Source organism: Tachypleus tridentatus, chromosome 13 (assembly GCF_004210375.1).
Source record: "Tachypleus tridentatus isolate NWPU-2018 chromosome 13, ASM421037v1, whole genome shotgun sequence".
Classification (NCBI taxonomy): Eukaryota; Metazoa; Arthropoda; class Merostomata; order Xiphosura; family Limulidae; genus Tachypleus; species Tachypleus tridentatus.
Window position 1 is genome coordinate 29,145,608 of NC_134837.1, and position 22,889 is coordinate 29,168,496.

A 22,889-nucleotide genomic window follows, 5' to 3' on the forward strand; every position below is an offset into this window, starting at 1 on the left:
CTCTGAAATGGATGGTATATGATTTTTTATTCATATATCCATATAGAAGTATAACTTTATACTTTTTGTATGTGTAAATTGAATGATCCAGGCATTTTAAAAATTCTTTGCAACAAATGGTGCCAAGCTATGGAAATAGTGAACCAAACATCATAATGTGCCAAAAACACAAATTAGGTATAAAACTTAATCCATCTACACTTTTTCTTCATATTAATAGGGTTATTAGATATACTTGCAAAGTTTTATATTATATGCTGATTTCAGTATGTGTAAAATTCAAACTAATCCCACCTAGAGAATGTTCTTGTTACAATTTGTCTAAAACCAAGAATTTTGTACGATAATTAGACACCAAAAAGTATTTGTAGAACACCATCTGCATATGTAATACAAGAATACTCATGTTATGTCAAGCAATTGCTTGAGTCCTGTACACATGGTTAGTGTAAAAGATGATGACCTCTTTGACCTCCATTACGCAAAAGCATTGTTATCAGACTCCTTGACTGGTTATTCAAAAACATCTGTTGAAAGTTTATCAAGAGTTAAAGGAATATTTAAGGAAAATTAAATAGCCATCAACCAAAGGACCAGCTGAGTTTGTAAAGTGCAACAAACATTTGATTGACCAATTCCTTCAGTGTATTAGTCAGAGTTAAAATATGGAGAAAAGAACATAATATACTTGCCCAGCTGCTGCTATTCCAGTTGGAGAAGCCACTGTACCTGATGTAATGGTTTTGGATGTAGCAGGAATTAAACTGTTTTGTGTAAAGGGATGTACCACATCCAGAGAGAATTTAAATATTGTTACTGATTATATTCACAATGTATTTCAACAAGAGTTCTTCCACGATATCAACAATTTACCACACTTTTATATTTCAAAATTAGTTTGAAAAGCAATTTTGGTGTATCCAGTCTTCTCTATATGATGGAATCACCAGATTTCAATCCTTGGAATGGTTTTTGTTGCCATATTCCTCAACCAAAAATCAGCAGCAGACATACTTCTTAAAAAGTTAATTAACATCAAAGGAAAACTAAACTACAGAAAAAACACAGAATTAGTTAACATCTGAGGTTGAATTAACCCAGGCAGTAAGGTTAACTGTAGAAGGAATGGTACCTGGATTTACATTATTTTATTTGGTAAAACCATTTCAGACACTTACAGACTTTTATTTAAATAATTTATATTTTCTGCATGTAATGCTTAAAAAAGGATAACAGAAAATACAGACTTCCCAGTACCATTACACACACTATCTATCAGTCTTAACCTCCATTTGCCAGTCTCACATAAATAAAATAAAGGAGTAGCAATAGATATAGAAATTAGGAGAGCAAGTGCTCAAGGCCACAACATCCCACATCTATATCACCCTTCACTGCCTGCTTTCTAAACTTATTAGTAGAAGAAAGCTAAATCTTGTCCAATTAACCTCAGTGTAGATAACAGCCACTTGTTCTTCAATGGCCATAGGATCTAAGATAGCAAGGACATTTATTCAATGAACTTCTACTGAAGACTGTACAATACTTTAAAAAAATACACAGTTTACTAAACTGTGATGTGGATGAAACAGGCATATGTATGTCTACTGTCTTGAAAAGAGAATGGTGGAGCTATTAAAGACTCCTTTGTAGAAAAGCTTGGATTCAAAGAAAATCTGCCAATCAGTGATGGATATTACATTAGTTGGGATATTGGCATACATGTCACCAATTTGAATTTCAATAACTGGAATAGCTGTAAGGGATCTGCCACTGAACTGATCATTCATCTTAACAGCTCTCTCTAGCAATCAGTAATGTAAGTAAAATACATCAGCAGGGTAAGTTTTTTGGCCAGGAGGACATCTCTACAGCAGTCAAATTCCAACAGTAAGTTATAGCCTTTACAAAAAATTACAACTGGTTACTGAAGAATACACACATAAACAGTTTTATTAGAGGTGAATTTTGTTTTTTTTCTTCAAAGAGCCAGATTTTCAATAGTGCAAGGTATCTGATGATACAAAATATTAACACTTTATAGTCTTTATGAGCTTGACAGATTAAACTGACCTCATACCCACAAAGTAATCATCACAATTTCCACACAATAACTTTTTAATATGTTGCACTTGTCTTCACAAAGTCTGGCGGTTTTTGATAAACATTTGTTGTTGTTTTTTACACAAAAAACCTGATTTCTTAAGTATTTTTACCAAAGATTTGTCAGTAAACATATTAAATGAATGTTAATTTTTCCAAGTGCAAACTGATTTCTGTCAGTATTAAAATACTCTTCTTCATTTGAAAATTTTCAATTTTCATCTGAACCTATAAAACCTTGTAAACAAATATCAAATGTTTTTGCAACACGTAACATTTTTATCTGCTATCTTCTCTACTCTCTTTATATAGTCAGTTCACTTGACCAACCTTTTACCCACCATAAGAGATACGAAATAAATCAGAATCACCTTTTTTCTTTATAAAATGGCAGCAAATAGTAAATGGAAGCCTACGTTTATGTATCCCAAACAGCGTAAGGCTTGTAACATTATACTTCTATTTATACTTTACTGTTTGGTCTCCCTTTGAACTGTGTTTAACTAGTGATCCTGCCACACAAGTTTTAAATCATGAAATAAAAATGTAGCTTAATTGAATCATGAAATGCAAGCATATCTTAGAAAATTTTCCTTTTTTTTATTATTTAACTTGTATGCTTCTTGCTTTTACATTTCATTTATTTTAATAACAATAAATAAAAACATACACCCAAAACAAGAAATGCAGCCTACTTTTGTTTTTCCTACTGATGGTACAAGTACACTACATAATTTTTATTTACTGAAATAACACACACTAGAACATAGAATAACAACACACACAAAAGCAAAAAATGTCCTATAACTACTGAAATTTGACAAGGTTTCCGAGTAAGACAAAAGAGGCTCGAATTAATTACCTCTGTCACTTGATTTGAGAATTATGTGGAAGATACTTTCAAACTGATAGTAAAATTGATGATATTCTATACTGAAACCACATAACATTACATATATTTATAATTTATGTTGTATAAAACATCAGACAGAATCACCAGAAATTGTGAAGTTATGGTTATGACACATAGGTCTAATTTTCGGTCATAGAAATTAAACTTTGCCTTAGTAATATTGAAATTATAATGACTAATAAACGTTGAGCTCCATATTTCAGAGAGGGTGGTAAATGTATAAAAGAATGAGTAAGATTTATAGAATAAATGTCACAATTCTCATACAAAGGAAGATCAAGGATCTATTTTAATATTCCTTTCAAAATTAAGAGTCAAAACTCATGTTAAAATTCTGCTTTAATGCCAAGTTTATTCTTACACTTTGATAATAAAGTATTTAATAAACTTCTGAATGTAACTGTAAAAGGTCATGACATATACACACTAACCTACCCACAAGGAGAATGTTAGAAACTGTGAACATTTGTAGTAGGATATTTATTACAAAAGGGTTTTGGGATTGCTTAACAAATTATTACAATTACATTTTTAAAAAAGTACAGACATATTACAAGTGAAAGGACCAACAATATTTACAGTAACCATGTCTAAAATTTTTGTATTATGCAATCATTGTAAAACCTCATACACTTTAATACATTAGTCTTTTATCTACATGAGCAATAAAAGCCAAACAAACTTCTACCTCAGACCTAGGATATAAAGATGTTACTATGAATCTTCCCCCTTTTAAATATCATAAACCCTAACAAAAGTGTTTTTCTGATAGGCAAAGAAGAGTGTTAAAATAAAAATTACTGAAACAGATCAGCTGGTTACACTCAGTTTGGTATTCATTATCCATCTGTGAAACATTAAAGGAAAAGAACAATAGAACGAAACTGATAATATTTGCAAACATACAGTCATTACTTCAAAATACAAACTTTTGAAAAAGTTTACCTGATGCATGCAAGCTTTCAAAAACTTAAAAATGATGGACATTGATAAAAGGTAAACCAAAAGAGGTAATTCAAGGATGAACCAACAATAGGTAAATATTGCATGCTTGCAAGTGGAATATATTGGTAACTCTCCAAAACAGCTCCTCAATTTTGAGTTTGTTTTTTCAATCCTTCAAAAGGTTCTCATATGCCCCAAAAACACATACCACAAACTGTAAAACAATGACTAGGACTAATAAGGACCAATATGAACAAGGCCTAATAGACGTCAAGAAAAAGAAACTCAACTTACAGTTGAGTGTGAAATTATTTAAGCCTAAGAAATTTCAACCTAATTTTGCTCCACAAAAACATTTATTTTTCTGTCACACTGCAATGTAAATCAAAGCAAGTCTTAAATGACAAAGCAAGACTTTTGCAAAATAGAAAAAAATATTCCAGTAGCACACCAGCAAGCTCAGCTTTTATAACTTTATTCCAATCTGTAAGCAACTAATGAATCAGAAACCATAAACACACAACTGAAAATATGAACCTTAAAGCTGAGATATGAATAAGTATTCTAACATCATGACAACTGAAGATGAGAAACAGTCATTGGTTAAAATAAATAAAACTACAGTTGTATTAAAGTTACACAGTTCAAACTGACACCACTTTACTTCTGACATTTCTCCCAGGGCTAACGAGGTCTGTATTATGCTAAGAAAAACTGCTGGAAATTCCCGAGTACTAACATTTTCATTTAGAGTGTGCTGAAATTAATCCAATTTCAAAATTTGAAATTCTAAACTTTTTATGCATAAAATTATAAAAATAAGACTTTATTGAATAAATTTCAACAGATATATGAAAAATAGTTACAAGTTTATTTCATATAAATGTTTTAATTCAGTAATGCAATTTTGCTCTTGAAAAACAGGTGCACCCCAAGTGTCAAAGCATTAAATGTATTGTCAAATTTGCCTCCTAACTTTTAGTTCTGAACTTTTCTCACAAGTTCCTTCCTTTTATTTATAACATGTCCAACATATATCAAAAAATGGTTCCTTTTTTAAAATTTGACACATCTTAAAATATTGTTAAATTACTATTATTTACTTAAACTAAAACTGAATCGTGTATTGTACTACTAAAGGTTATTTAAATAAAATGTCAGTCTCATCAGTAACCATAAATTGCCAAAACTTCTTAGCTGCACATAAAAGGTTTTGTTTCTTAAAAGAAATATATAAGCCTTTTTATAAATATTTGGCAAATGTACAATTTATTACAGCATTATTACTTCACAATTGCGACACTAAAAAAACCTGTTCTAAACTATGCTTCGATTACAATACTTGAACATTTAACATATTCAATCACTGATCCAAATCCAGCTTGAATTCTTTTTCTCTTTGAGTGCGAAAGAGTGATTTTTTAGGAAATGTTAAAAATCAAATACTTGCCTTGTCAACCTATTCACAATCTCAACAACTGTACTTCTCTCTTGATCAATGCCAAGGTAGAAACAATAAAATTTCTTCTTCTTCCACATTGAAACATTTCTGGTTAATGATTCCATTAATAGCAGTTTTCCTTTTTTAACAAAGCAAAATACCTTCTGTTAATTACACAACATTTTCAATAGGAAGCCGCAGGTTTTTACAAACCTGGTTTTTGATCCATCGTAGGAGGTACTATGACGTAAAATAATTCATTTGTCTCTTCAATATTTCCACACAGCAGTTCTTTATCATTTCATAATGTACTCAATTTTAATGAACATGTATATATTAATTACACTTCAGTGTGAAAGCACATTATGATAAGATAATAACAAGATGGGAAACAATTATTTTTAAGCATAATGAAGTGACTTATTTTATGGGCAATATATTAATGTTTTGACAGACACTGATCCATCTTTGTCAGGTAGTATATTCTGCCAAAAATAAATCACTTTGTTTTGCAAATCATTGTTTTCTAACTTATTATTTTATATCATCTGTGTGAAAACAACAACATATTAAAACTACTTTGGCAACTTTTAGAATTTATAATTTCTTTTCAAGCAAAATAAAAACTACCAATTAAAAGAAATAAATAAAGTATTAAAATAATTCTTTCTAAAGGTTATTATTCAAACATGTTACATCTTGCATTTTCATCCCCAGTCTATGTGTCACCAATGATAAGCTCATCCCTGCCCATAACCAATAGGAACTAAGCTATTGACAGCCTTGATGCCTGTCAACATTGGTTCTTTCACTGAGATATAAGAAATAAAATAAGGTGCCTTTAGACCAATATGGATTCATTTTTTTCAACCAAGTAGGCCCTAGATAATATAAGATTTTCTATATTATCTTCCATAAAGCTTCAATCAGTAGAAGCCTCATTAAGTATAGGATTTTTGTTTTTAGTTTACTAGTTTGAAGAATATTATTAAGCTCTTTGTACAGTAACCAAATATGGAGCTAAAAAGCACATCTCAATCTACTTAAACTATCATAGCAATAATTTACCAATTGCAAAAAAAAATCATGAAATATACACTATCTACAGTCAGCGTGTGGTCTATAACTAACATATCTTATACATTTAACAAAAGTTCAAACTCACATCATACAAACTACAATTTTGTTCAAAAGTAAGCACTTGCAAGTTATAACTCAAATTTTACCTGGAACAGTATAAACTACACTGGCAAAAAATCAAAAGAGAGAGAAATAAAAAAAGCAAACAAACAATTCATGAGTAGTATAACTTTACCCTTGTAATGATACAGAAAATCAAAACAAACAGTTCATTAGTAGTATAACTTTACCCTTGTAATGATACAGAAAATCAAATACAAACAATTCATTAGTAGTATAACTTTACCCTTGTAATGATACAGAAAATCAAAAACAAACAATTCATTAGTAGTATAACTTTACCCTTGTAATGATACAGAAAATCAAATACAAACAATTCATTAGTAGTATAACTTTACCCTTGTAATGATACAGAAAATCAAAAACAAACAATTCATTAGTAGTATAACTTTACCCTTGTAATGATACAGAAAATCAAAAACAAACAATTCATTAGTAGTATAACTTTACCCTTGTAATGATACAGAAAATCAAATACAAACAATTCATTAGTAGTATAACTTTACCCTTGTAATGATACAGAAAATCAAAACAAACAGTTCATTAGTAGTATAACTTTACCCTTGTAATGATACAGAAAATCAAACACAAACAATTCATGAGTAGTATAACTTTACCCTTGTAATGATACAGAAAATCAAAAACAAACAATTCATGAGTAGTATAACTTTACCCTTGTAATGATACAGAAAATCAAAATCAATCTAAATTACCTTTTTTTTCTTTCCATACTGACTTCAACTTGTAACATAAAACTACATTCATTTATCCTAAGTAGCTTTAAGTTTGTAACAGTACACATCTATTTATAATTAAATTGCATTGTTCTCTTGCCCTTTTGATTGTCCCTTGAACTGTGTCTGTGCCATTACAAGTTGTAAATCACTGGGAAAATCTGCAACAGATGTTAAGCTAAAATAAATGAGCTTCTTAAACTCTTTTATTATAATTTTTAATAATTCTATTTGAAGCCTTGCAATTCATACAATCACTTTGTAACAATAAATATTATTTGTAAATGAAGTCTGAAGCTTCTACAAAAGACTTAATAAAATATGTTACATTTGAACTTGCACTAGTTTTACTGCAATAAAAACCACCATTACTAAAAATGAAGAGAAACAATCTTAATTTACCTTGCTATCAATGGGGTTTCCTAATGCATCAACAACCTGATCCAGCAACTCTGTTCTGACTAGAACATCCACAATACCAGCATTGTCAGACTCCAAATTATAATACCATACCCTAGACACCACAACAAAAATGTTTTAAACACTTAACGTACATAAATAAAAATCAATTTTAAAGACAATTACTGTCTACTGTATTCAAAAATTATCATTTTTGTAAATTGTTAAATACATAATACTTCAAATTGTACACACATCAAAGTTAATTTTTCTTGAAACATTCTGAATTAATTTTTAATAGAGCATCAAAACATATTACTAGTCTTATAACTGTAAGTATTAGCTAATCCACAAACAAAAACACAAAATTAACTGTTTAGCTGCTTTTTATAAGCACAAAACTCACTTTTAAGCCACTTGAAAACTTCACCATCTCTTCAGCTCGAATGTTTTTCAACCCATAAACACAAGCAATGCCATCGCTAATACATAATACCTGTCGTTTCTTCCATCATTGATTTTGGAGTGTGCCCAAGAATATCCTCCAAGACTCATGAAACTTCAGCAGAGCCTAGATAGCAAAGCACAGTAGGTAACTCTCAAAACCTTATTTAATATGCATAAGTAGATACTTCTTAAACAATGTTGTTGCTAGACCCACCAATCTATGGGTTACAGATAAATGATTCACCTCTATAATTCATTGGGTTGAGTGACACATAACATCCTCTTACATTTAAATGATGTCCAAGCAAATTCCTGTGGATTGGTAACTAGCGACAAATTTACATTCAAAGACTGTTAATAACAACTGTAAGGAAACTTTGGGAGTAACTTATACTTACATCAAATAAGGAAAAAATGGTGCTTGGACACACTGTAAATATAATTAGCCTCTAAGTGTTTTCTTTAAAATCTCAAGATAATGTGTGTCAACAGTGGAAAAATGTTAAGTTATATCGGTATTCATTTCTCATTAAACTATGATAATGGCCACTAGCAATGTCAGCCATATCCAGCCAGGTCTATTTACTATTCATACACTTGACCTCTATCTATATCCTGTAACCTGCTGATATCATTTCCCTCACATTTAACCCATCTTTAATCTTTGTAAGTAAATATAACTCTTATTTCACATAGCACTGATCATATCTGAAGAAAATAGGTCAACGTTCTGTCAAAACGTGTAGTATGTTCCACCACCAATAAAATTTTCCTCATGCTTACAGATTTTTTGTCTATCTAGTATTCTATTAGTATAATGTGCTTCCTTACTCAAGGACCTATTATTATTCACTTCTGTTGTAACTAGCTGTATGTTTGTTTATACTTAATTCAAATATATGTAATTAATACTTTTGGTGATAACCACTTCTTTAAATGAGGTGAAATATATTGTAGTTTTCAAAATGTGTGAAAAATCTGACTAGTAATCTATAAGTTCACAAAATGTTTCTTTGCCTCTTTAAAATAATTTAAAACAATTATTGATCTTAGTTTGTAATGATTACATTTCAGAGTACTTACGACTCACACAATGATAAAGCTTTAAAAAAGAATTAGTTTCAAAATTTGTCTAATATTGTTTATATGTAGTATTCTGTATGACTATTTAAATTTACCACAGAAGCTTCAACTTCCTAAATGAGTCAAAAGTTCAGAAAAGAAACAGACAGACTTCATAAAGTTGTTCTTCAAACAAATTACCAATAGGGCATATTTCTCAAATCCAGCATTTATGAAGTTGGGGTCCACAAGGGTACCCCAGTTGATCCATGAGTCACATCCAAAATTTCATAAAAATATTTTTCATAAAATTCAACTGACATTAATTAAAGCAATAAATTTTGGAACACAGTTTTTCGTGTACACTGATTCTTTTTTGAAAACAAAAGAGAATAAAAGGTTTGTGGGTTTGTAAAAAACATTTTGAATTAAAAGGGGGTCCTTCAGTTACTTAAGTTTCAGAACCATCGCTCTAACCCATGTGTGTAAAACAGCACATATTTAATGGTGTAAAATGAGTACATAAATCAACCATATTACATCTGAGTATATGTCTCGACTTATTCATCTCATTTCACATTAAAGCTAAAGATAAAAGTGTAGTTATTTGGAATGTGGCTGGGACAATTTCCAAACCCAATTTCACAGTGGAAGGACACATGCATTGTGGTGAAAGCTTCTTATTGGTCTGAAATGAGATCAGTACTCGTAGTTTCCAGTGTTGTAACACAGCACTACAAATTCCATACATTTTAACAATGAAGTCTTCCTACAAATTACAATAAACAGATGTAGTATTTAAAAACCTTCTTCAACTGTCCCCACCATACTCAACTAGTTATAAACTTCCTGAAATGTGAAGATGGCATTTCACAAATGGGCAGGCAAGAACAACTTACACTCCCTCCCACAAAGATGATTTTCAGTAATTTGAGGAAATTAAAAAAAAAAAAAGTATTTTCTGGTGTCTTTTGTTCAATTTTGAAATATTTAGTATCAGAGGAAGAATTATCAAGCTAATAAAAGTGATGGATATAATCATAATGTAGCCTAGAATTTTGAAAAAAACACAGAATTTCACAAATTTAACAATTTTTTCAGACTTTCCAAAAAAATCTATAGTCTGACCCCATACAGCCCTAAAAAAGTACACTGCTTTGTTATTAAACATTTAAAAAGTACAGACTGACACCCTTAAAGATTTCCACTGTCAACAATTCTAAATATTTAAGTGCTTAAGCATCGAAGTCAAAGATTAGAACTAAAAACTAAAAGCTTCTACAAACTTAGTTTTAGGCCATTTCAAATCTAAAATTTGACAAGAACATGCCATTAATATTGTCAAAACTTTTATTTTTTCTTTAACAAATAAAATTCACACTTGTCATATAAAATCAAAGGAGGTAAATATGATGAAAAATTGCATAAAAGAAACATTAAGAACACACACTTACGAGATTGAATAAACTTTAAATGCACAGAAAGTGAGCTTAAATATTGTTAATATCAATGGTTAAATCACAAAGATTTATTGAAGTTACATCAACCCTGTTTATACAAGTTTACCAAAGCCAGCTGCAGCATAAATTGTTAAAAAATTCCTGCCTGTTATGAAAAACGTGGAAAATATTTAGTTGAGAGCCAGAGAAAAGTTAAAATAGAAATTTAATACTGGCAAAGATTTTAAAATTTAATCAGCTCTCACATTAAAGCCTAACTTTATATTTTAAAACAGTAAGATAAGGTCTTCAAAACATTGGAAGACCACAGTTTCAAAACATAATTTTAGTAAAAAAGATACAATTCCCTATAAACTGAGCATTTTTCTTTTTCAAGGGTAAACTTCAAAGTTACTTTTATTTAATCACTAGGTTAGTTTTTTAGCTTATGATACCAATGAACTTTGTCCATGCCACACAACTTTCTGGTCGTAGCTTTCAAACGCAGCCTTAATTGGACTTAATGGCATTGAAAACAAAAGATTTTTTAATAACCTTTATTTGTATACAAAGTTTTGACCACTAATTATAAATATTTCTAATTATATTTTATAAAAGTACACTAATTTCATTCTATTACTTAAAAAAATAAATTTATTTTATTCCATATATGTATATAAATAATAAACCATTTTTAACAATAATAAATTTTTGCATGTTATTCTATGATGACTATTTTACCTTCTAATACTGAAAAACAAAAACAATAGATGGTCATAAAAATTAGTACCAAATACCTAACCAAAGAAGGTGTCAAACATTTATCAATCATTATATCTGTCCTCTTTCTCCCAAACACTAATGGTCACCCCACTCACTTAACCCTTTTACCACATAATTAATTTTGACGGTCAGTCCTTGATCAGTGTCATTTCTCCATCAAAAAACATCACAAATCAGCAATATGTTTCCCTATATTATGCATTATGATATATAACACATACATTGTATATCTTGATGTCATGGCATCAATAACTTACCTGATCTATGTTAAAAACACAGAACATATGACATTCAGCTGATATCCCTGTGCATGGGTGGAATGAGTGCTCCACATTATCTAACAGCTGGGGCCCCAACTGAGGGATTTTATATTTTGTGTTTCCTACTCATGGTCCCAGATGTCAACACACCTGATGCCTAGTGGTTGATTCAAACTCATTTAGAGATGCAGCTTTTGATCTTAAAACAAAAATTGTTTTGACAGCCATGGAGAAAAATCAATCTCCACTGTTAATGACAATATTCTGTCAACTATAGTTGCTTTCCATACAGAAAGGGTCAAACTACTGTAAATTACTAAAATCAGAAACTCATGCTTGACACCCATCTCACTCGCAAAGACAAAACAACTCCTTAAAGAAACATTCTCTGTCCAACATTCCTACTACTCACTAAGACTAAACAACTCCTTAAAGAAATATTTTCTGTTCAACACCCTTCCTACTAACTTTCTTTGCACTTTAATACAATCAGTAAATTTGGAGCATTTGTTATGTAAGAAATTATTCAAAATATTTAAAGAAACAAAATTGTAAGAGATGATTTAATGTTTCTCTCAACTGAAAAATATCCAGTTAACACCAGCAGTTGCTTTCTTTCTATTACCAAAATTCCAGATGAACCAGATTATGTCTCCACAGGAATACCATGTTTTTCTATTTACTTCTTCTTCTTGCAAATAATTTTCAATCAACCTCCATTTCTTTATTTCTCAAAAGATTGACTTGAAACTTGGTAGGGTTAATCCAATTTGTCTAGATACCTTTTTTCCCTTTTCTATTTTATGGGATGAAAAGTAAACAACTCAAAAAAAGCATATATTTTTGGCTCAAATAGAGTCGTATTTATAGGAACAAAGAAAAAGAAAATTCATATTACCAACACAATGAAATATATAAAAGTGTATCTGACAATTGTGGATGATTATTTATTTATATGGGGGAGATCAGACCACACAAAAAAGTATAATTTTAGGGTTTTGGTCAACTATTCAGCACTAGTTTCACCAATTTACATGGTATTTGGTATAAAGATACTTCACTACAGGTTCCACACAGCTATAAAAAATGGTGGGCAGGCCCATTTTTAGTAATTGTAATGTATGTAGAGGGAGGGGGACAATAAAGCATAACTTCAGGTTGTTTTTTACAATTGCCATATTTCTGCTAGTTTACGTGGGATTTGGTACAAAGATACATTTTTTGCAGGCCCAAAACATATGTATTCAAAAATATGGGATATGCCCATTTTTGGTCATTTTAGGGGGTAGATGGTCCAAATGTTAAATAAACCCATCATTTGTGAAGTTCTGGTCAATTACAGCCTTGCTTAGACAAATTTATATAAATTTTGATGCAAAAATAATTTGTTGGTCCCAAACAGATAGGAACAGTTTTAGATTTTTGTCTATTGCTCATTATTTTGAGCAAGGGAAATAAATTTGGAATTTTTGTGAACTATTCGTGTATAGTTCAACCAAGAAAGGTATTGTCAGCTGGTCCAAAGCTATAATTAGCTTTGGTATTACATTACACATGCAATTCTGTACACTATAATATTATTTACAAATTCAGAAGATGCACACTTGATCTTGACAAATGAAACCTACTTCAGAAATCAGAAGAAATGTCAAAATGTATACTTCTTTCATAAAGTGAATTTAATTGTCTTTTTGAATGAACTAACAAAATGGAAAGTAAAAGTGTGAATACTAGAAGCACTAAGGATAAATTCTGGAAGCCTAGATCATGATTAGTTCTTTGGACAATTTGTTTTACAGCTAGTTACAAAATTGTAGAATAATTTCTATAACTATGAAGTATTTGTAGGTAATTTCAATTTTTTTAAATAATTTATTTACTAGGAATATTAATTTGAAGGGATTAGTTTTCATAGGAGAATTCCTTTTGCATGTTTTCTAAATGATGGATAACTTTAAAAGTTTTATTAACTAAATAACATTCTTCCAATCTGCTTCTTTCTTCTTTTCATAACAAATGTTAATCTTCAGTTCAGATGGTATTATTAAGAAACTTCCACATAATTAGAAATGTAAAATACACGACAAGAATTAAAATGTGACTTGTAAATAATAAAAACAAAACAAAATCATCCTAAACAAAATGTAACTTATTGACTGGCTAAATCATACCACAAAACATTTTATTGTTGGGACAAAAACAATCAAAGCCTTTACCAACTTTAATACTGTGAAGAGATCACTTAAGTCCAATTCTCATTTAAAACTTTTATCAAGTTTCAGAGAAATTAAAATCATAAATTGTATTACTTTCTTAATTCTGTAAAATCAAAATTATTCTTATACTAACAATAACAATAAACGATATTACTAATGCTTCCTTAACTTGGTAACCAAGTTCAACTTTAAGCTTACGCTTTAGTTATTCCCATTCTTAGTAATAATAATAATTGTTTAAATAAATTTAATGACAGTACTATCACAGTAATATTACTATTAATATTTGCCACTAATATAACGTAATAATAATGCAGGTCCGGCATGGCCAGGTGGGTTAAGGCGTTCGACTCGTAATCCGAGGGTCGCGGGTTCGAATCCCAGTCGCACAAAACATCCTCGCCCTTTCAGCCGTGGGGGCGTTATAACGTTACGGCCAATTCCACTATTCATTAGTAAAAAAGTAGCCCAAGAGTTGGCGGGGGGTAGTGATGACTAGCTCCCTCCCTCTAGTCTTACACTTCTAAATTAAGGACGGCTAGCACAGATAGCCCTCGAGTAGCTTTGTGCGAAATTCAAAAACAAACAAAACATAATACTACTACCGCGTACTACTAATACTAGTATACTAGTACCGATTCAACTGATATTTAGTGATAATACTTATTAATACTCAGTATTAATATTACTATTACAGAGTGTATATCAACAAACAGTGGGATTGACCGCACATATAACAACCCTGCAGCTGAATGGGCAAACATGTTTGGTCGGTCGAAGGTTCGAACCCGCGACCCTCGGATTACGAGTCGCACGCCTTAACACGCTTGGCCATGCCGGGCAGATTGTAAGCCCTAAAAAAGAAAAACCAAACGGGTGACTTCGCGTGTAAAACTAAGATGTGTAATAATAATAGTAGTATAAGTAGTAGGTCTAATCACTTCAAAAATATTTATAATTTGGCATGTCTGTTTTTTGCTAGATTAGTCACTTCTGTGGCAAAACAAATTCCGAAATATGTCCAAAAATAAAGGTAATAAAAATGGAGAATATTACTTTTGTGTATAGTTTTTCGTTTTGTCGAGTAGTAGCACCAATTCTGTAATAGTGTTTCCTCGCTGAAATAGCGGCAAGTTTACAGAGTTACGTAGTCTGGTGTTTCCAATCCATTTTTCGGTTCTGACTATTTTTGTTGTTGTTTTTTTCCTTTCTAAATTTGAATCAGTTTTTCGCCACTAGGAGTCTTAATTTTATACAAGAAAACTTTTTCGTGAGTTTGTGGCACAGGTTATTATTGTTATTTTAAAGTATTCGTGCCCGGCATGGCCGAGCGCGTTAAGGCGTGCGACTTGTAATCCGAGGGTCGCGGGTTCGCATCCCAGTCGCGCTAAACATGCTCGCCCTTTTAGCCGTAGGGGCGTCATAATGTTACGGTCAATCCCACTATTCGTTGGTAATAGAGTAGCCCAAGAGTTGGCGGTGGGTGGTGATGACTAGCTGCCTTCCCTCTTGTCTTACACTGCAAAATTAGGAACGGCTCATGTTTCTCCTCCTGGTTGGAGGTTGTGCAGTAGGCTAACAATCTACTCACTTAAAAAACCAGCCTGTTAATAAATCCGCAAGTGATTGCGGCCCTATGTTCCTTCAAAGAATCGAGAGGCATAATAATAATAAAAAAAATTAAGTATTCAAATAAGAATAAATTTTTTATCATTGGAAAGTTTGAGTCAAGTGTTAATAAGTGTTCAAAATTGTGAATTCATGCATAAGATCGAAAACATTTGTTAAATTACATTTGAAAAAAAAGTGATGCCTTTAAACCATGGATGAAATTTTCAAAAAAAAAAAAAACACCAACAAAACCGTAGAGATGTTCAGCTGGGTGAAATAGAACTGTTTCTGAAAACGAAAAAATTATATACGCGTAAACATAAAAACAACCATATGAGAGTAAATGAATAAATTCTTTTTGACGGAACAATGGAACGTCAGCACATCAGAAAAAGCAGCTCAAATAAGTCATGGTATCGGTGTCTCCTTAAAAGATAAGTTCCAGCTCTTAGTAACGGTAACTACTGGAAGAATTTCACCTTTAATTTGAGCTTTAAAGAGATGGCCTCTGCTTCCTTCAAGAATAAAAGTAGAATTACGATCTAATTTACCTTTATCTCCAAAATGAATACTCCACGGTGCACCCGCGATTGGGATTTTAACCAATTTTTTATTTATTTTAAAGTTGAAATGAATGTGATTTTTCATTAAATCTTACTGTTATTGTTGTACAAATATAGGTAGTTTAGCCTCACCGAATTGTACAATTTTGGACACCTTATATAAGGACAAATATATTGAATTATTATTGGAAACGGTTCAGAGAAGAACTAATATGATAAATCTTGGAATAAAAGGATTATTTTACAGAAATGATTTCTTTTCATTAATTTACTCTTGAAGGAAGAAGGAGGTGAATGACTTGATTTTATTTTGCAAGATTATCCGAAGGATCAACAAGATAAAAGTCTTTCATTTAGTTGTACAGTATTCAGTAAAGGATGTGTGTCTAATTCTACCTGAACTTTTGATAAAAATTTAAAATGTAGAAAAGACAGGATAGGAATCAGCTGAGGAATTTTATTTTTGAACATAGTGATCAACTTATAAGATAAGCTGCCGTCAAAAGTAGTGGATGATAGGTCTCTAAAGGAGTTTAAGAGGGAATAGATGATTTCCTGAAAATAAAGGATGGGATTAAATATTTTCCCTCCTTAAGGATGCGAGTTGAAAGACAGCCTTGAAAGACTAAATGGTTCTTTGTTTTCTGTATGCTATAAAATTTCACTAAGTGCTTTTCAATAAATATTCTCTTAAATAACGAACAGTATGAAGTTTTGAAACAAGTATTTGTGGATGATAGATTTACTTATATACTACGTTTCGTCTCTGACAATGTGACATCATTAGGTTGCTGCTTAAAATCTTCATATTGTTTATGTATTAGGTTTAAATGGTTCACGACTCGAAACAAAAATTGTTTAATCCTAGAGAGAAATATGCTATAAATACAAGTGTTTATAATGGCACCAATGGGGAGGAGGAGTTAATGCAGATGGCGTTTAAGTAATTTTGGGCAAAAATTAAAACAAACACAATTTTAAAAAAAACTGTACTGGTATTAAAGATTGTTGGTGTTTGTTATTAAGCCAGAAATATCGAAACCCGGTTTTTATTGGTGTAATAATGTAAACATACCATTGTGCCAGTTTGAGTAATATATTGATGTATTTAAAAATCAGCTACGAAGCACTAATAAAAACTGTTGTAACTACTGCCATCTTTTAGAAAATAACTACTCTCTTGATATAAACAGGTATGAGTGTAATCTGGTAACGTTTATGATATTTTAAAGTGGATTTATATATTAAATATTTCTTCGAATAATTTTAAATTTCCTGGTTTCAAAACTCTAGAGTAGTTTTAATCGTACATACTACTTGGATATAATTAAATAACGAAATGTGTTTTGATGTTTTGTCACACACGTACTATCATGACCATTTGAAAAGGAATAACTTCAACGTGCATTTCAAAGCTTCAACAGAATTATTATAAATACAAAGTAAAGTAGTTATTACTAATGCAGTGTAAATACATTCATAAGTGATGCTAATTATAAGTCACAATTAAGTTTGTTTGCTCATAATTAAGTATAAAGTACACAATGGGCTATCAGTGTTGTGCCCATAATGAATATTGAAACCTTATTTTTAGTGTTATAAGCTTTCAGAATTTACCTCTGTGCCACTTGGGGTAATAATAATCAAGGTATGAGAATGTAAGAGGTCAAATCTAAATTTATATTGATGTCAATAACACTTAAAGTTGGCTGAATCTTATACTCTCCCCCCCCGATCCTGGTCATCTTTAAGTAACTTAATGCACGAGTATAATGTTCGTTCTGTTTTGTTATAAACATCCATGGTTGTTAACTAGTCTCAGAAAATAAAGGGAAAATATCACGTGTTACTAAATTTGATACATATCAGAAAACACAGGTGAATTAATTCAGTTGTGATTCCTTTAGTAGACTCTATAATGTGTAAAGGCTGTTTCATTTCCTTAAATTTTAAAAAAACAAGACGATGATAACAATCAAACTAGCCATTCAAACAGAAATGGCTTACAATTATACACAGTGTTATGAAAAGCAATAAAACTAACTTTGGCTGTTTTAGCTATTCACCTGGTGCTGATTTGAAAGCAACGTTTGTTTGTTTTGTGGAATTTCGCACAAAGCTACTCGAGGGCTATCTGTGCTAGCCGTCCCTAATTTAGCAGTGTAAGACTAGAGGGAAGGCAGCTAGTCATCACCACCCACCGCCAACTCTTGGGCTACTCTTTTACCAACGAATAATGGGATTGACCGTCACATTATAACGCCCCCACGGCTGAAAGGGCGAGCATGTTTGGCGCGACGCGGGCGCGAACCCGCGACCCTCGGATTATGAGTCGCACGCCTTACGCGCTAGGCTTGACTAGGCCCTTTCAGGCCCTGAAAGCAACGACACAAGATTTTGTGTTACTCCAAATAAAACACGTATATAGTGTTATGAGAGTTGTGTTGTTTTAACATGAAAGAAAAATAACTTATAATTACAGTTTTCAAGATGTTTATTATACTTTCACAGAATTATATGTGGAAACAACTTTTAATTTCCATTTTCGTTTCGAATCAAGTCATCAAAAATATGACATACATTTATTTATAGTCAGAATACATGTGAGAATAATATTTTGTTTCGAAATTGAACTAAATCACGAAAAGTAGGCTAAAAGTAACTCAGATTAAAACTGCATATAGTTCAAATAGATTTGAAGTTCATGGCATAAAATTACTTGAGAATTAAACAGACCTCTTACATTGGTTACATGGAAAAGTTTGATTTACTTGTTCAAGCACAAAGTTATACAAGGGAATATTTGTGATCTACCTACTACGGGTGTCGAAACCTGAATTCAACACCATAAATTTGAAGACTTACTGCTGATGCACTAAGTGAATGGGAAAGGAGGGTACATGAAATTAATATTTTTTTATTATTACATTAAAGGATGTGATATTAAAAGGAACTCAACTGAAAGCTTGGAAAGCTTGCAAAAGTTTTACAAAATGGAGAAAAGTACACTAGTTTTATTTCATTCTTTGCATAACACGCGTCTGTAAGAAATATATATATATAAGACGAAGATGGAAAGGTATACACTACTGTCCAAAATCTTACGGCCAATGAACATAAAGAAAAAAATATGCATTTTGCTTTGTTAGACTCAACCACTTATTTGAGTAGAGCTTCGAAAGATGAAAATAAGAAAAGGAAAAATAAAAATAAAAAACTTTTTTAGCATTTAATAGATAAAATGTGAACACTATGAAATTAGCCTCACTACTAGCTGGTCAAAAGTTTAAGACCATACTGAAACGAAGCGTTAATCGGTAAACACGTAACGAAATTTAGTCATTTGTGTTCAAGCATTAGTGTTGACAACATCTCCCACTGACATCTCCCGTGTTACATTGGGTAAAAACATGGCAAAGGCTAAAACGTCGACAGAGTTTAAACGTGGCAGAATTGTCGAGCTGTAAAAGCAAGGTCTCTCTCAACGCACTATCGCTGATAAGATTGGGCGTAGTAAAATTGCTGTTTCAAATTTCTTAAAAAACCCTGAGGAATACGGAACCAGAATTTCAAAAGGTCGGCCCAAGAAAATTTCGCCGGCGTTGAGCAGGAGGATTCGACGGGTTGTCCGGCAAGACACCAGCCGATCGTCGAACCAGATTAAGGCCCTTACGGATGCAAGATGCAGCTCAAGAATAATAAGACGGCATCTACGAGAGAAAGGCTTTAAAAACCGTAAACGTCTTCAAAGGCCACGCCTCCTTCCACACCACGAAACAGCTCGGTTAAACTTTGCTGAGAAGCACTAAACATGGGACATAGAAAAGTGGAAGAAGGTCTTATTCTCTGATGAGAAAAATTTTAACCTGGATGGTCCAGATGGCTTCCAACGTTACTGTCACGAAAGGATATCCCACCGGAGACATTTTCTATACGACAGAGTGGAGGAGGTTCCATCATGATCTGGGATGCTTTTTCCTTCCATGGAACAATGGAGCTTCAGGTTATACAGGGGCGTCAAACAGCAGCTAGCTACATTGACATGTTGGAGAGAGCATCCTTATTGACTGAAGGCCCTTACTTGTATGGAAATGACTGGATCTTTCAGCAGGACAACGCTGCAATCCACAATGCCTACAGGACAAAGAACTTTTTCATGGCGAATAACGTGATTCTTTTGGACCATCCAGCGTGTTCGTCCAAACTGAACCCCATTGAAAATGTTTGTGGGTGGATGACAAGGGAATTCTATAGAAATGGACGTCGATTCCAAACAGTGCATAATCTTCGTGAAGCCATCTTTACCACTTGAAATAACATTCCAGCCAGCCTTCTGCAAACGCTTATATCGACTATGCCAAAGCGAATGTTTGAAGTTATTCGCAATGACGGCTGTGCAACTCGCTACTGAGACCTCTTGTTGGGCATTTCCTACCCTGTTTAGGACTTCTTTATGGTATGGTCTTAAACTTTTGACCAGTTAGTATTTAGGAAAATTTCATATTGTTCACATTTTTCCCTATTAAATGCTAAAACAAATTTTATTTTTATTTTCCCTTTTTGTCATCTTTCGAAGCTCTACTCAAATAAATGGTTGAGTCTAACAACGCAAAATGCACATTTTTTCTTTATGTTCATTGGCCTTAAGATTTTGGCCAGCAGTGTATTAGTTATTCGCCAATCACATCTTTCAAGATTTTTAACGTAAGTGTTTTAATAATTTTGAAGCTGAACAAACTAAAGCCGATTCCTTGATGTTTTGGAGCTGTTTGGTAAAACTTTTTTTTTAATACCTTTTGGCATGTCATAACTTTTCAACTACTTGAACTTTGTTTCATCATGTCTATGTATTTTCACTGAGTTTGTGTTTCACATTCCAGCTCAGTTGTCCTTTGTGCAGATATGTGAGACAAAGTAGACCAGGAAGTATTCTAAAGTTCATATAGCACCTGTAGAAAATTGATATAAGTACGTCTAGTAAGGTTGAGATTACCTGTACATTTTAAATCCATCATAGATATTTGTTTGCGATAAAAAGAGTTTGATTTCCGTTTTTGTTTGAAGTTAAGCACAAAGCTATATGCCCTCTGTCCACCACGGGTATCAAAAGTGAACGTCTAGCGTTGAGAAAAAGCTTGATAAAAAAACTGTATACATTAAAAACTATTGCTTTTAATTTTAAATTAATGAACTAGATTATTAACTCTGAAATGAAGAGTCGTGTGACAAGCAGTTGCGGCCGCCGCAAGCCGGAACAGTTGTAACTCATCTAGCCACGTCAATGAGTCACCAGCTTCATATATGGTTATTTACTATTGTTTGTTTGTTTGTTTTTGAATTTCGCGCAAAGCTACACGAGTGTTATTTGCGCTAGCGGTCCCTAATATAGCAGTGTAAGACTAGAGGGAAGGCAGCTAGTCATCATCACCCACCGCCAACTCTTGTGCTACTCTTTTAACAACGACTAGTAGGATTGATAGTCACATTATAACGCCCCCACGGCTGAAAAGGCTAACATGTTTGGTGCGACGGGAATGCAAACCCATGACCCTCAGATTACGAGTCGCACGCCTTAACCAACCTGGCCATGCCGGGTCTATTTACTATTGCACTAAATAATTAAGTAGCCCTTGAGGTGTAAACAAATAAGAAATCCTAAACTAGAAGGTAAAAGCTAGTCAACAACGCCCACCAGCAATTCTTTGCTACTCATTAAACTGCTTTACAACTGAAAGGGCAAACATGTTCGGCTACTAGTTTTGATCCCGCAGCCGTACAGTGAGTCGAACGCTCTAACCACCAAGCCATATCAGACCAAATGTAGACAAATACTTGAATTTTTAGGCCTTACAATTTTCATATCAAAATTGAGAATACAGTGTTCCTCACTGTCATTTATGGGGCAACATATTAATAAATATGTTACATTCCACCATGTAACCACTGATAGAGCAATATATTAATAAATATGTTACATTCCACCATGCTATCACTGATAGGGCAACATATTAATAAATATGTTACATTTCACCATATTATCACTGATTGTTTGTTTGTTTTGTGTTTTTTTTAAATTTCGCACAAAGCTACTCGAGGGCTATTTGTGCCAGCCGTCCCTAATTTAGCAGTGTAAGACTAGAGAGAAGGCAGCTAGTCATCACCACCCACCGCCAACTCTTGAGCTACTCTTTTACCAGCGACTAGTGGGATTGACCGTAACATTCTAATGCCCCCACGGCTGAAAGGGCGAGCGTGTTTGGCGCGACGGGGATGCGAACCCACGACCCTCAGATTACGAGTCGCACGCCTTAACACACTTGGCCATGCCGGGCCCGTTTATCACTGATCGGGCAACATATAAATATATAGATTACATTCCACCGTGTTACCACTGATAGGGCAACTTATGAATAAATATTCGTATGCTACTTTTCACCATGTTATGATATTATTTCTAGTCTAGAAACAACACTCTTATATTTTTCAGAAAATGTACTGTAAGAATAAGAGTGTGTTTTACGTTAATGTCAACAGAAACATGATACTGATCAATAATTTAACGTATCACATAAACAGCTACGTTGCCTACCAACAATTCGAAATATTAGGTAGAAAGGCTACACTAAAGGTTCCTTACATAAGTGTGCAAAATCCCCAAGATGTATATACATATACACACACACACATTCGACTCTTGATTACGAGAAACCCACTTGAAATAAAAATGTATTTATACCTACACCAGCTCTTCTGAGATACATATTCCATTAACT

The 22,889-nt window shown here is 32.5% G+C and overlaps 1 long non-coding RNA gene across 1 annotated transcript; it reads right to left on the minus strand.

The window, feature by feature from the left end:
- Positions 1-3,477: 3,477 nt before the first annotated feature.
- On the minus strand, positions 3,478-14,799 carry LOC143238921 (uncharacterized). The gene is made up of 4 exons (XR_013020838.1): positions 12,352-14,799; positions 8,142-8,306; positions 7,739-7,850; positions 3,478-7,497 (listed from the first exon to the last, which is right to left on the minus strand). It is a non-coding gene; the product is annotated as an uncharacterized LOC143238921 (long non-coding RNA).
- Positions 14,800-22,889: the final 8,090 nt, after the last annotated feature.